The sequence below is a fragment of the Pantherophis guttatus genome, chromosome 13 (assembly GCF_059756535.1).
Source record: "Pantherophis guttatus breed Tessera chromosome 13, ASM5975653v1, whole genome shotgun sequence".
In the NCBI taxonomy this organism is placed as follows: domain Eukaryota; kingdom Metazoa; phylum Chordata; class Lepidosauria; order Squamata; family Colubridae; genus Pantherophis; species Pantherophis guttatus.
This window is the reverse complement of record NC_142075.1, coordinates 21,735,001-21,744,372: the sequence shown is the minus strand read 5'-3', so window position 1 is coordinate 21,744,372 and position 9,372 is coordinate 21,735,001. Positions and strand designations below refer to the sequence as shown.

The window sequence follows — 9,372 nt, the reverse complement described above, 5'->3', positions numbered from 1 at the left end:
TTGCAGTATTCTTCCCCTGGAGTGGGGAGAGAATGGGGATTTTGCAATATCCTTCCCCTGGAGTGGGGTGGGAATGGAGATTTTGCAAAATCTTTTCCCCAGGAGTGGAGAGGGAATGGGGATTTTGCAGTATCCTTCCCCTGGAGTGGGGAGCCAGCCAACCCGTTACCCAGCCAGCTTTCATGCCTAAGGTGGGACTAGAACTCACCAAGTTCTGGGAACTGGCCCAAAGTTATCCATCCAGCTTTCATGCCTAAGGCAGGACTAGAACTCACTTGTCTCCTGCTGAATGACCCAAAGTTACCCATCTGGCTCTCATGTCCAAGGTAGGACTAGAACTCCCCATCTCCTGGTGATTGGCCCCAAGTCACCCAGCTGCCTTTCATGCCTAAGGCAGGACTGGAACTCACTGTGCCTTGGCAATATCCTCTTGAACAGCTTTGTTGCGATGACCTCATTGCCTTATCACCCGTGATACAGTTAGCCAACACAAGCTTCCAATATAAGCAAACATGCTGTTTATTGACCGATGACTAGGCTGAATGCAGAGGGGGGACATCAGACTCCGTAGCTCATCCGGCAGCTGGCTAGATTGGAACTTGTCTGGTATCTCTAGCTTGATGTCCTCAGTTGAACGTTGGAAAATCCATCTCCTCTGAGAACCTTGAACGGAAACTGAGAGGATAACAACGAGCTAAGTCACATCTCTGGGTAGATCAGTTCCGCGGGTAGAGTGAGTGGGTCTGTCATTCCATCTCACAGACTTCTGCCTGAATGCCATCCAGGGTTGGGATTCAGCCGGTTCGGACCAGTTTGGGTGACCTGGATGCTAATTTTACATCTGGTTTGCCGAACCGGTAGTTGCAAGCACTGGCTGGCCCCGCTCACCTTGTCCCCCTCCCCTCCCCTTCCAGGAGTCTCCACGTGGCCCATTTTGGATGCCAGGTAAGTGCAGTGCCCGCGTGGAGGCTCTGGGAGGGCAAAAAACGGGCCTCCCGGAAGTTCCAGAAGTCTGAAAATGGGCCCATTTCCAGTCTCTGGAGGGCCTCCGGAGCCTGGGAGAGGCCGTTTTTGCCCTCCCGGAGGCTCAAAAAAAGCCTCCAAAGCCTGGGGAGGGTGAAAACACTCCCCTCCACCATTGTGCAGGAGGCTGATTAGGCCACGCTCACCATATCCACGTCCACCCAGCAGCTGGGCAGAGAACCGGTTGCTAAAATTTTTGAATCCCAACCCTGATACCATCCCTTAGCGTCTTGCTCCGGACACCTGTCTGCATCCTTTGACTTTGATTAGATGTGGTCCAGTTAGGCCTTCAGTATGGCATATCCACTGTATACGTAGACTTAACAACAGTTCATTCAGTGACTGTTTGAACTCACACTCAGTTTTATGACCACTTTTTTTTTTTTTTTTACCACAGCCATTAAGCCAATCCCACGGTCTTGATCAAATCTGGCTTTGTTGAAAGCCAGTTGGGAAGGTAGCAGATGGTGACCACACGAACTCAGGGTCCATGATAAATACATGCCGGTGACTAAAGTGCCGGAATTTTGACCCTATGACCACGGGGATGCTGCAGTGGTCATAACCTGAGGACCAGACACTCCCTAACTTCCCAGGCTGTAAAAAAGACAGTGGGAGAGAGTTAGGCAAGACTAAGGCGAGATTCCAATAAAGTCTTTCCAATAAAATAGAATTAAGATTGTCGGACGAGCAGGCACAAAAACAGCCAGGGAAATGATTGAAGTCTGGGAAACGGGCCCCTCGTCAGTTTATCACCAGCTTCTCAAGTGCTTAAAAATGGGCAGCACAAACAAGCCATCACCCCAACCCACACCCCAAAAGCCACAAAGAACAAGCACTATGAATACCACACACAGAACAGCACACACTCTGCTAGAGAGAAGCTCCCTGAGGATGGGCTCCAGCACGAGTCTGAAAGCTCAGAAGACAAAACCTGTGGTCCCGGGGACTGACCCAGATTGGATCTTGCAAAAGTCTTGTTTCCTGCCTGGTCTACCTGAGAAGGTTGACATCCAACCTTGAGGGTCTCCTTCATTGACCCCCCCCTTCTTGGGGACTGACCTACAGATGCTTTCGGAGATGGGACACTCCGGCTTCACCATTCTTTCTCACGGCTTCGTCATTTGAACCCAGGGCCATCCTCTGGTGCATTTTGCGGCCCAGGAAAGGCAGGGGCAACTTCATCCTAAGTTGCCATAGCAAACTCCACCACAGGTACCTCCTCTTGACCATGCCTCCGTAGCATGTGGTCCAAGCCAGGATGACTGCCTTCTTGGTCAGATTCTCCTTCAAGGGGTACCTCCTTCTCTTCTCCCTCCTCCTTTCTCCCTGCCTTAACTTTACTCTTCCTCCACGCAAGGGCTGCAGCAGGGCGTAAAGCAGCCAGCTCCCACCAACCAGAAGGAAAAGGATGGCAGTTGGAAGACCAAGACTCTAGAATTCTTCTTTGAGTCTCCTAGCAACTCCCTTCTGGCAGTTGGTCCTCGTTTCCTGGTCTTTCCTGGAGAGGCTCACCAAGCAAGACCCCTGAAAAACCCCACCCAGCTGTGCAAAATATCCAGAAAGCAAGAACAACGCAATAAATATTTCGTGATATCTGAAGCAGGGGTGGGTTTCAAATTTTTTTACTACCGGTTCTGTGGGTGTGGCTTGGTGGGTGTGGCATTGCTTGGTGGGTGTGGCTTGGTGGGTGTGGTGGGAAAGGATACTGCAAAATCCCCATTTCCTCCCGATCAGCTGGGACTTGGGAGGCAGAGAATAGATGGGGGCGGGGCCAGTCAGAATTTTTACTACCGGTTCTCCGAACTACTCAAAATTTCCGCTACCTGTTCTCCAGAACTGGTCAGAACCTGCTGAAACTTTATTTTAAGTATTTCCCAGTGTCTTTTTTAATTTTATGTTTAATCTTCAAAATATATATCTTTTTAAATATCTTTAAAGCAGTGCTGAAATTCAAATTTTTTTACTACCGGTTCTGTGGGTGTGGCTTGGTGGGTGTGGCAGGGGAAGGATACTGCAAAATCTCCATTCCCTCCCCACTCCAGGGGAAGGATACTGCAAAATCCCCATTTGAGGATCTATTCCCCATTCGAATAAGTCGAGGTCTACCTGTCCTTGATGATTTGTATTTTTGGGTGGGCAGAGACGCCCCCTTGCACAGGTCAAAGTCTCTCTCTCTCTCTCTCTCAAATTCAGGAATCCAGTTCCTACCAGCTCCATGAAGCAACGCCTGTTTATTTTTCGATTGTTTAAATTCTCCTGCCCCTTTATTATATTTTTTTTTATCCTGCCTTTATTACAGGATATTATCCCCTATTATTATCCTCTTCTTCTCCCCATCTTGTTTCTGTTTTAAATGAGCACGGCGTCAAAAATTACAGGCATAAATATCTATCGAGCAGAATATGATCATAATATGACTTTCAATAAACAATAAAACCACCCAATTTCTCTTTCTGCATGATTGGTCTGTTTGCTGTGACTTGCTATTTTTATTTTACCCGTTTCGGCAATATCTCATTCTAGGCATTTCCTTAAGCATGTTGGAAGGGAGAAAAACTAACAGCGATTATCAAGGGTGGCCCAGCTGCTTTGGATACACAGACACAAACACAAACACAAACACAAACACAAACACACACACACACACACACACACACACAGAGGGAGAGGGAGAGAGAGAGAGAGAGAGAGAGAGAGAGAGAGAGAGAGAGAGAGAGAGAGAGAGAGAGAGAGAGAAAATAAGCAAATATACAAGCTCCAATGAATAAGCTCAAATCAAAATCAGCTTCAAGTTTTATGTGAGCGATCTTGTTTTTTAACAATCACTTGGGAGGACTGAAAGTTCTTTTTTAGAAGAATAATCCTTCCTTGAACATCATCGGCATTGACAAAATCCCCATCGGTCAATTGCAAAAAAGGCAGCTTTACTTGGAAAAGCTTACATCCGGCGACGGTACTTTTAACACCGCCAAAGAACAACATCTGCCTATGTCGGATCCTTGGGAAGGACTTGATGGATGGATAAAAATGCCAAATCCAATCTGAACATCTGGCTGACTATGACAATGCCTGCTTTTCTTCAAGAAGAGAGATTGCAAAACCCTGGGGACACACCTTCCCAGGTGTTTACCAGCAGGTTAAAAAAAAAAAGGTATGATTAAACAGCTTTGCCATTTTCAATGACAACTTCAAATAAATCAAAATAATTGTCAGGGTTTTTCCCGCTCTTCTACATCAGAAGGGATTTGATTTCTTGGCAAGTAACTGTATTTAAAAAAAAAAAGAATAATAATGGCATATTTACTTACTTACAGTAACCTGGCCTTGAGAGACTTTGGAGATGATGCTATCGAATTGGCTAGGCAGAGGATGAAATAATGAGAGAGTTTGCCCGCAAAGCACCGATGAGGGTGGAGTTTGGACTTTAAAGCAGAATATAATTAAATACCTTAACACTGTTTTTGATCAGAGGAATCAAAAGCAGATAAAAGCTAAAAATAGATGAAGTTCTCTGGCTATGATTAAACTCAATCAGGCATGAGAGATGAGAAGGAGAGAGAGAGAGAGAGAGAGAGAGAGAGAGAGAGAGAGAGACAGAGAGAGACAGAGAGAGACAGAGACAGACAGACAGAGAGTGATAGAGAGACACAGGGAGAGAGACAGAGAGACACAGAGACAGAGAGAGAGAAACAGAGACACACATAGAGACAGAGACACACAGAGACGGAGAGAGAGAGACAGAGAGAGAGAGAGAGAGAGAGAGACAGACAGACAGACAGACAGACAGACAGACAGAGGCAGAGGCAGAGAAACACACAGAGAGAGAAACAGAGAGACAGAGACAGAGAGAGAGAGAGAGAGAAGAAGAGGGAGAGAGAGAGAAGGTCCAGTCATAATTTAAAGAAATTTGACTTGCTATGAAATCAAATGAGACCCAAAGGGTTCCTTTGAACAGAATTGTCCTTTTTTCTTAAAAAAAAAAGTTGTTGATAACTATCCGGGGCCTCCCCATAACAGATCTGAATCATACAGGGAGGTAAAGCTTCAATTTCCCTTCCCTTAAGACGCATGATTAAAATTGCCTGCTTCAAAGCGAAATATACAATTATCCTACAGGCACCGAGATGTGCGTCTCACGAATTGAAAAATGATATCCAGAGAAGACGCGTAGGTGAAGATTAAGGGGTCCTAGGGTAAAGTTTTCTTTCAAAGAAGACAAACTTTTCCAAAAAAGGTTGGACTTCAAAAATAGATAAATCACCCTGAGGTAAAACTCGAAGCAATTTACAGGAGATTATCAGGATGTTTGACTGGAATTAGCTAATAGCGGCAATGAAACTCCTCAGTTCTAAAAGAAGAAGAAGAAGAAGAAGAAGAAGAAGAAGAAGAAGAAGAAGAAGAAGAAGAAGAAGAAGAAGAAGAAGAAGAAGAAGAAGAAGAAGAAGAGGAGAAAAACTGCATGAAATGAAGATAATTTGGCTTCTACTCCTAGCCTCAATCCGAGGTGGTTGGTTGAAGTTCAAACAAGTATTTCTTTGCCATCTTTTTTAGTCTGATTTTAGCTGAGGAAATAGCACATCACCTGTTTGTCCTTCTAAAGCCCTTTCCGTAATCAAACGATTTTTTTTTCCTGACCTGCCCTTTAAAAAAAAAAAAAAGAAAAGAAAGAAAATAGAAGAAAAGATTAAAAGAAAATCAAACATGAATTTTCTCCACTGCTTCCTGATGGAGTTAATTCTCCAGACATGGTCGCCTCGAACAATTTCACGGAGAATTATCTCGAGAAAAGGGCCGTTTCACTACTTCAATTCCATCCCTCCCTACTTTAAATTGTGTTTTCCTTTGAAGTCTTAAATAAAGCCACAGAGTGGCATTACCCTTGTACAAAGTGTGTAAGGTGGCACTGAAGCCTTTTCTACAGCATCATTAAAGGAAAATGTAGGCAGGTTAATATTACAATCATACATGTATCTGCACAGAAATGTACCGACTTTATTGAATTTAACTGACTTTATTCCCAAATGTTAACATGTAAGACGGAAGCATTGGGCATTTTACTTTTTTTTTTTATGTTACTTCTCTATGCCAGTATTTTTTTTTTTAAAAAAAAAAACCACAGGGCTTTTATTTGGGGAAAAAAACCCCCAGATTTTCTTCTCCAAAAAACCCAGTGTTTTGGGTTTGGCTAGGAGTGTATTGTGGTCCACCAGCAGCCTGCGGAGCTAGCTGTGGAGTTGGTCAGTGAGGAGTCTGAGGAGGACCATGGGCCACTCCTGGAGTCTGGGGAAGGAAGGCCCGGACGAGGGCTCTGTGTTGGAGGCAGAGATGGGGCCAGGGCTATCTGGGAGCGATGAGCGGACTCCGGAGCCCCCAGAGTCGGACAGCAGAGAGGCAGAAGAACTGGAGGAGCCTGTTCCTAGTGCACGCATGCGAAGAGCTGCCAGAAGGCAAGAGCAGCTAAAGCAAAAAGGACGACTCAGGAGTAAGGCCAGGAGATGATTGGCCCCTCCCAGAAGGCTTAAAAGACCAGCAACGGCTCTTGGCTTCTTTGTCGGAAAACAACGTTGCTACATTTTGTTTCTTGTTGGTGTCTCTTGCTTCTGAACTTTGTGGGGCTTTGCCAAGAAAAGCCTTTGGCAGGCTGCCAAAGAAGACAAAGGTTTGTGATCAGGGCGAAGGACTTTTTCTGAAGGACTTGTTTTGGAATTAATTTGGACTAAGCCAGGGGTCAGCAACCTACGGCTCTGGAGCCGCATGTGGCTCTTTCACCCCTCTGCTGTGGCTCCCTGTCACTCAAAATATGCGTCACAACCGCCAATGTGCGGCATGCGATTTATTGAGCTTTTCAACTCCCGGTAGGTCAACCATGGATAAATCCAAGAAAAGAAAAGTTTCAGAAGAAAACAGAACGTTTAATTCAACTACACAGGTTAGTTTTGTGACCGCTCAAGAAATAGTCAGGCACGGGAAGGGTTTTGTGGCTCCCGGTGTTTTCTTTTCTGTGGGAAACCGGTCCAAATGGCTCTTTTGAGTGTTTAAGGTTGCAGAACCCTCTGTTAGGACACAAGTCACTTTTCCCCCAGCCCTGTTGTAACTTCAAACAGTTGCTAAATGAATTGTAAGTCAAGGACTATCTTTACGGCTAGGTTCCCAGTCCAACAACCAGCCGAGGTGGACAAAATCAACCCAAAGGGAGAAAACAATGCCACACAAGGCAGTGTGTTTTCACTCTCAGTGGTGGGTCAGGCTGAACGACACTCGTTTTATCTCTGCGTCTCCCTAGAAACTCTTGGCAGTGCTTATCAAGTGCTCACAACTTTGAAAACACCCAGCTTGGCTGTTTGGAATCGCTGCTTTGGATTCTCAGATCATTGAGGCGATGGTTGGGTCCCGTTTCATGTTTTTATTTTTCTCTCTGTCTCTCAGTTTTGGCTTGCGAAACGATGCTGTTTTGTTCCCAATCTCTCCAGCGTGCTTTAGCGAGGCCGCCCTCCGTCGGAGAGAAAGGGGTATAGCTTGCAGAAAAGGGACTCTTCTCTGCAGGCCCTGGCATGGTGCATCCTGTTACTTTGGCTTTGATGATTTGAAGGGTGCCCGTCTGCTGTCCTCCTCTGGGACTTTTTAAGATCAGGAAATGCAGCCAGTCACGGAAGACAGAGTGAGGTGGAGAAGCAGATCAGGGAAAAAAAGCAACAACGGGAGAAAGGAGGGGAAAAAAAGAGAATTTCCAGGGAACCCTCAATTTACGACTGTACAGGTAGTCAGAAGAGAAGAGAAGAGAAGAGAAGAGAAGAGGAGAGGAGAGGAGAGGAGAGGAGAGGAGAGGAGAGGAGAGGAGAGGAGAAGAGAAGAGAAGAGAAGAGAAGAGAAGAGAAGAGAAGAGAAGAGAAGAGAAGAGAAGAGAAGGAATGGCGTGGAGAAGAGAGAAGGAAGGAGAGAGAAGAGAAGAAGAAAGGGAGGAAGGAAGGAAATAAAGAGAAGAGAAAGAGAAGGAGTGGAGAAGAAAGAGAGAGAAGGAAGGGAGGAGAGAGAAAAGAAGAAGAAAGGGAAGGAAAGAAAGAGAAGAGAAGAGAAGTGAAGTGAAGAGAAGAGAAGAGAAGAGAAGAGAAGAGAAGAGAAGAGAAGAGAAGAGAAGAGAAGAGAAGAGAAGACATGCTATCACCACTTTTGTCCAGCAGCTGAGTCGCTATCTCATCCACGGTTCATTTGAATCAGAATCATCAGAATCAATATAGAGCTATAAGGGATCTTGGAAGTCTTCTAGTCCAATCCCTTGCTCAAGCAGGAGACCCTCTACCATTTCAGATTGGCTGTCCAATCTTTTCTTAAAAGCCTCCAATGATGAAGCATCCACAAGTTCTGAAGTGCCACTGATGAATTGTTCTCACTGTCAGGAAATTTCTCCTTAGTTCCAGGCTGCTTCTCTCCTTGATTAGTTTCCACCCGTTGCTTCTTGTCCTGCCTTCAGGTGCTTTGGAGAATAGCTTGACCCCCTCTTCTTTGTGGCAGCCCCTCAAATACTGAAACGCTGCTATTATGTCCTCCCTAGTCCTTTTTTCCCCCCAGACTAGCCAAACCCAATTTTTGCAACCGTTCTTCATATGTTTTTGTCTCCAGGCTTTTAATCCTCTTCGTTGCTCTTCTTTGCACTTTTTCTTTTTCTTGGGCTCAGGTGCAGTCTTGGTAGGGACCGGCCTTCTGACATTTGAGGGCGTGGAAGTGGAAAGGGCAGGATTTAATGAAGTGGATCCTGTCTCCTGGGCAGTCTCCCAAATAGCCCCCCCCCCGTCCCCCCCTCCCATCCCTTCCTTGCTCGGCTGGCATTTTCAAAATCTGGCGACACACAAATCTTTCCTTCCGCCCGGCTGGCAATTTCGCATCCTTTTCCATTCCATTTAGCAATTAACATGGACTTCCTCCCTTCCCCACCGTCTCCCTAATCCAACCATCCTTCCCCACACCTTCTGCTTTTAATGAAGCTTATAATTAACATTGCTTCTGTGTTGTTTTTTGTTGTTTTTTTTTAAAAAAACTACCTTGTTTTCATGCCAGCTTTGTCAGGGGAAAGAAAAAAAAAAAGCAATAAGATTCCAGTGGATGGCAATAATAATAACAATACCTTGGTGTTTAATGCCTTTTTCATTGGCGCAAAGAAATCAAATTCAGAGTGGAAAACCAGAGGGAAGACCGATTGTCTCTAGGGGAAAAGAGGATTTGGTCCATCAGCGGGAGAATCTACAGCAGGGGTGTCAAACTCAAGGCCAGGGGGGGCGGGGGGGCGGCGGATCCAGTGCTTAGATCTGGCCCTCAGGGCCAGGGGTGAAATGCTACCAGTTCGGACCGGTT

At 45.7% G+C, this 9,372-nt stretch overlaps 1 long non-coding RNA gene across 1 annotated transcript; it reads right to left on the bottom strand.

The window, feature by feature from the left end:
* Positions 1-495: 495 nt before the first annotated feature.
* Positions 496-2,459, bottom strand: LOC117661072 (uncharacterized). The gene is made up of 2 exons (XR_004589868.3): positions 2,086-2,459; positions 496-675 (listed from the first exon to the last, which is right to left on the bottom strand). It is a non-coding gene; the product is annotated as an uncharacterized LOC117661072 (long non-coding RNA).
* Positions 2,460-9,372: the final 6,913 nt, after the last annotated feature.